Genomic DNA, 6,000 nt, shown 5'->3' with positions numbered 1-6,000 from the left:
CTCAGGCTCACGGATCCAGAGCCTTGACCGACTCATCCATCTTGCGGTCCCAACACAGTCTTTTTAAAACTTTTCATGTCACATCCCAATTGCTGCTCCCTCCCAGTACCCCCTTCACACGGTCCCTCTCCTCTCTTCTTCTCTGAGAGGGTGGCAGCACCCTCTGGGTATCCCCGATCATCTCTGCAGGGTTAGGCACGCCCTCTCCCACTGAAGCCATTGAAGGCAGCTCAGCTAGAAGTCGGTGTTCCACAGACATGGCCACAGCTTTCGGGAGAGCCCCTGCGGCGGTTGGTGGGGGAATCCACGGGAAGACTTGCTACAGATGTGCAGGGAGCCCCGTGGCACTTTACAAATTAAAATCCAACTGTGCGTGTGCATGTGTGCGTTTGTGTGGCCTTGCTAAAGGAAGTCACTCGGAAGTCGAGGACAACCTCAGGTGTCAGTCCCCACCTTGCTGAGACAGAGCCTCTTTGCTGTTTGAGCTCCACACGCCAGGCTCTCTGGTCTGAGCTTCCAGGGTTTCTGCAGTCTCTGCCTCGTGGATTCTCACTGTGGGGTGCTGGGGTTGCAGACTGGCTCCACCATGTCCAGCTTTCGAGTGATTCCTGGGGATTCAAGTACAGCAAGCACTTCTCCTGCCAGGCTATCCCCTTAGCCCTTTAAGAATGCGTTGCAATGGTGACCATCACCTGTTTTTATGACCCTTAGGCTCAGGCATTTGAATTCTTGGTGTCCATCTGGTCCGCTGTTTAGGGGTGGGGTGTGGTCTTGCAGGAGGAGGCTCATCTCTGGAGGCAGGATTTAGAGCATTTAGTGGAACCCTGTTTTCAGTTCTCTCTCTCTGCTTTGTGTTGCTGTTAAGGATGTGACCCCCTTCTCCTGCCACCATGCCTGCCACTTGCTGTCACCCTCCAGCTCACCATGATGGAGATATCATGCCAGCGGAGGGACCAAATATCTCATTTCCCAAGGGATCAACATGCTCTAAATTAAGAATCGTAGACTGGATAACCAAGGAAGGCTGCCTGGAGGAGGGGGGCTGGTACCAAAGCTAGAAAAGCAATAGAGCTTTGCTCATGGCTGTTCTGGGGATAGTGAATAGACTCGCTCCCAGGGTCTGAAGTTTCAGAGGGAGAGGAGTCTGGCCTGAGTGAGGGTACAGGCAAAAGTGGCCAGAAGGAGGTGGAGTTAGAAATCACCCCCCAAAAGCCTGTTCAGGCAGAGAGGAGACAGCATGAGAAGGCTTCCTGACTGCCCTCTGGTCTGTATGTGGTGAAGCCCGGTGGGCCCTTTGTTGCTGGTGACACACAAGGAGACATATCCACACAGTGTCTCTCAGCCTTGGCCCCAGCCTTCTAGGTCTGTCCTCTACTAGGAGTACTGAGGCCAGTTGTTCCCAAAGCTTGTGGGGACAACTTCCTTCTCAGAGTATCCTGGCCACTGTCTCCTTAGTGCCTCACTTCCCTGCGCTCTCTCTGGAACAGGAGGAAGAGGGAAAAGACCAACACAGAGCAAGCTGTACCACTCAGCGGGGCAACACACCCCCAGGCCAGGGCACACTCAACGGGGTAACACACCCCACCAGGCCAGGGCACACTCAGCCAGGTAACATGCCCCACAGGCCAGGGCACACTCAACGGGGTAACACGCCTCACCAGGCCAGGGCACACTCAGCCAGGTAACACGCCTCACCAGGCCAGGGCACACTCAGCCGGGTAACACGCCCCACCAGGCCAGGGCACATTGACACCTAGGGATGCCTGGAAGCATGGCCACTGTGAGGACATCACCTGTGAAGTATGGTCCCATGCCCTGGAGTGACATGCCAGGCACAGATGACTGGGTGATAGGAAGATAGATTCTCACCTCTGTCTTGCTGACAGTAGGCTTCTGCCCATGAGATGAGCAAATGAGCCACTGGCCACAGAGGCCTCGCCTTTGACCCATCTTAACCTGTGTATTCTCTGGTAGCAGAATGGAACCGGCTCTGAAGCGCCCACTTCGCAGCCCCCAGTGCCTCCAGCAGCAGTACTTTGGGCCACAGAGGAAGCAGTGGCGGTAGGGGGGCTACCGATTTCCCCACCCGAGCACATGAATTGCATAGAATTCATCCTAACTCTGGGCCAGGGACACAAGAAACATCATTTTGCAGGCACATCTTCCAGCTGTGTTTTGTTGTGAACTCCACCTCTCCAACCAGCATGCATTGCGGGACACAGAAAGGATAGGGACGCTGTTCTAGCCACAAGAGAGACCTGTGGTTGAAGTTGCTGCCAGAATTGAGTACCGCATGTTCAGAGTCAAGTAGGCAGCCTGGCAGAGGCAGGAAATCACAGGGAAAGAGAAATGAGTGTGGCACTTGGTTTGCCTGGCTGGGCCTCCCTTTGTTTTCTTTCCCCTCCCTTCCAGAAGCTGAGCCTCCCTCACTTCCATTGGATTTTGTTTTCCTAACAGCTTGGCCAACTGGAGATTGATGGCCCTGGGTCACAGCTGGAACCAGGCAATCAGGTGGCTGTGGCTACATCTGGAAGATGTTCTGGCAGACACACACAGACACGCTCACACGCACAGGCACACACCAACCCTCAGCCGCAGTCGGCCACGGAACAGCAGCTGATAAATACTGCATGCTCCCAAGAAGCAATGGCCTCAGACCGATCTGCTGGGGCCATTGAGATGGGGAGAGAAAAAGCAGGTCACAGAGCATCACTCTCTCTCCAAGCAGCCCACTGACTCCAGAAATCACAGGACAGTGGGGACAGGAGACAGCCATTGTACAGGATAACTCAGGGGTCCTGGAGGTCTGGCTCATCACTCCTACAGACATTTTGCGCCCCAAGAACCACACCTTTCCCATCATCATAGTCACCCCATAATGGGCTACGTGCCCAAGAGGACATGTGTAGCCTCCTTGATCATCTCAGCCACCTCACGTTGATGTCCCTGAGACTGTAACCTGGCAGAGCCACACCTGGCCCTACTTGGAGGGCATTTCTGGTCCTGTCCCTTGTCCCTGGCAGCACAAGTGGAAGACATTGCTGTGATCATCTAAGGTATCTGCATTGCTTACTGGATGGAGAGCCCGGGAGAGGTGGCTGTCAGGTCCATGCCAGTGCCTGGTCGTAGCTCCTCCCCTGGACAGGAGCTCCAATGGCCCCCTCTGGACTGGTGCACGTCAAACCGGAGAGTGAGCAATGAAGCAGAAGTGACCACAGGCACGTGCAACTATGGACACCATGGACTCTCACCAGGCCTGCGACTTGAGGGTGTGAGCTGTGTGGATGGTGTCTCTCTTGTCACCCAGATCCCTAAACAACTGGGTGGCCCTCGTTTAAATGTCGCTGCGATGTCTTCACTGCAGTCAGAGAAGGCTCAGAACCCTAATCATCTCTCCAGTCCCTCTGAGGATGTATGCTTTCATGTATGCATGTGTGAGTGTGTGAGTGTGTGTGAGAGTGTGTGTGTGTGAGAGAGTGTGTGTGTAAGTGTGTGTGAGTGTGCAAGTGTGAGTGTGAGTGTGAGTGTGTGCATGTGTGAGTGTGTGTTACAAATGAACATAAATACTTACAGAGCCAGAAAGGGTATCAATTCCCATAGACCTATAGTTACAACAGTTATGAGCTGACAAATATGGATGATAGGAATTAAATTCAGGTCCCCTCAAGAGCAGTACATGCTCTTAGTCACTGAACATGTCTCCCACACCATCTTAACTGCTAAGCCATCTCTGTAGCCCCTGTTCTCCACACTCTGAATGAGAGCCGCCTCAAGCCTATCGCTCGTGTTGAAGAGATCTTCCATATCCTCTCCTTGAAAATGTGTGCTTCCTGTCAGTGACTGGGGGAGAGCTTACGACCCCTGCCTGGAAAGAGACCCTTGAAAGCAAAGGCTTTTCATGTCAGGTGTGTGGGACTTGAGATGGAGAGCCAGTAAGAACTCTGTGAGTTTGAGGCCAACCCGGTCTACACAGTGAGTTCCAGGACAGCTAGGGTTACATAGAGAGACCCTGTGTCAACAAGTAAGAAGAGTGGGTGACAAGGACTATGAGGTGGCTCAGTGGGTTGAGGTACTTGCCATGCAAGCTTAGGTTCAGTCCCCAGAAACCGTGTAAAGGTGGAAGAGGGAGAACTGAGTCCACAGAGTTGTCCTCTGACCTCACATTCACTGTGGCAGAGGTGCACACATGCATGCACGTGCACACTCACACACACCCACATATACCACCAATACCACCACCAATACCACCACCAATACCACCACCAATACCACCACCATACCACCACCACCACCACTAAGGTAGAGTCATAAAGGAAAACAATGTGGAACACTGCCCTCTGCATTCCCTCCCTTCCTCTCTCTCTCTCTCTCTCTCTCTCTCTCTCTCTCTCTCTCTCACACCCCTGTGCACTTTAAATACTAGAAACTTCTATATGAAAACACATAGAAGAACTCTGTGGCTAAGAGCCCTAGGAAGGTTACCAAGTGTGACCTAGCCCCATCCAAAAGAAGTTGAATGAAGGTACCATGATTTAAAATGTTTGCCCTTCTAAAACACTTTTTAAATTTTATTTTGTGTGTATAGGTATGGGGATGTGTCTGAGAGTTTCTACCGCTGTGATGAAACATGGTGACCAGAAGCAACATGGGAAGGAAAGAGTTTATTTTAGAAGTCCAACATGAAAGAAAGTCAGGACAGAAACTCCAGGCAGGAACCTCAAGACAGGAATGGAAACCATGAGTGAACTCTGTTGGGTTGTTCCTCCTGACTTGTTCGGCCTGTTTTCTTTAAGTTTTTTTTATTACTTTTATTTTTTTACAGTCCAGTCATCACACCCTCATGGTCCACCATCATCCCATTCATCCTCAGCCCTGTCTTGAAGAGAGTTCCCCTTTCTCTCCCCGACTCCCTGAGGCCTCAAGTCTCTTAGAAGGTTAGATGCATCTTCTCTCACTGAGGCCAGAGCAGGCAGTCCTCTGCTGTATATGTGTTGGGGCCTCAGACCAACTAGTGTATGCTGCCTGGTTGGTGACTCAGTGTCTGAGAGCTCTCAGGGGTCTTTGCCTTTTTCTTATATACCTCAGGCCCACCTGCCCAGAAATGGCACCATCTTCCCTAGTCTGGGTTGTCCCACATCCATCATTAATCACTAAAGTGTCTCACAGACTTGTCCTTAAGCCAATGTGTTAGGAGCATTTACCAGCTAGCACTGCCTCTCTCTAAATGACAGCAGCTTGGGTCAGGTTCACATAAACCAGCCAGCATAGAGTGTGAGGGTATGCATATGCCACAGAGGTGTGTGAAGGGCATAGGACAACCCTCAGGAGTTGGTCCCAGGGACTGAATTCCTGTCATCAGGATTGGCAGTAGACACCTTTACCCACAGGGCCAGCCATCTTACTGTGTCCTTTACTTAAGTTAAAAAGGAAAAAGATAAGCACCAGAGAAAACCACGCATTTGACACTGGACTTTTCTGCTGAACACGTAAGTGAATCCTCAAAACCAACGGTGACAGGCACAGTAAACCTCAATATTAAACGGGCAAAAGGTTTGAGTATTCTAACAAATGACGAGATGTGTGCGTACTTGGTAAAGAGGTCGCGTTCTGCTCTTGTGGTCTCGATGGAACCCAGAGCCACTTACCTGCCAGGTGAGCACGCTGCCACTGGGCGATGTCCCAACCCCAGCATCCTAAGTCCTACAGGAGAGCGCTGTGTGTGCATGTTTGTGCGAGTAGGCGGTACGCACGCATATGTCTGTGTGTGCTCACGATTACAGGCAGATAGTAGGTGTCTCCACAGCACCCAGCTTTTATAGAGGAGCCGGGGATTGAACTCAAGTCCTCGTACTTGCGTAACACTGACTTCACAGGCTGCACCAACTGCCCAGCTCTGCCACAATTGACCTGTATTTCTGCTGCCTTTGTTTAAGGCCCTGTGAAATGTCGATAATGTGACTTTCATCCCACCACACACTTTGGTCTGAGGCCACCTCCCTC

Source organism: Micromys minutus (genome assembly GCF_963924665.1).
Source record: "Micromys minutus genome assembly, chromosome: 13".
NCBI classification, from domain to species: domain Eukaryota; kingdom Metazoa; phylum Chordata; class Mammalia; order Rodentia; family Muridae; genus Micromys; species Micromys minutus.
This window is presented reverse-complemented; position numbering follows the sequence as displayed.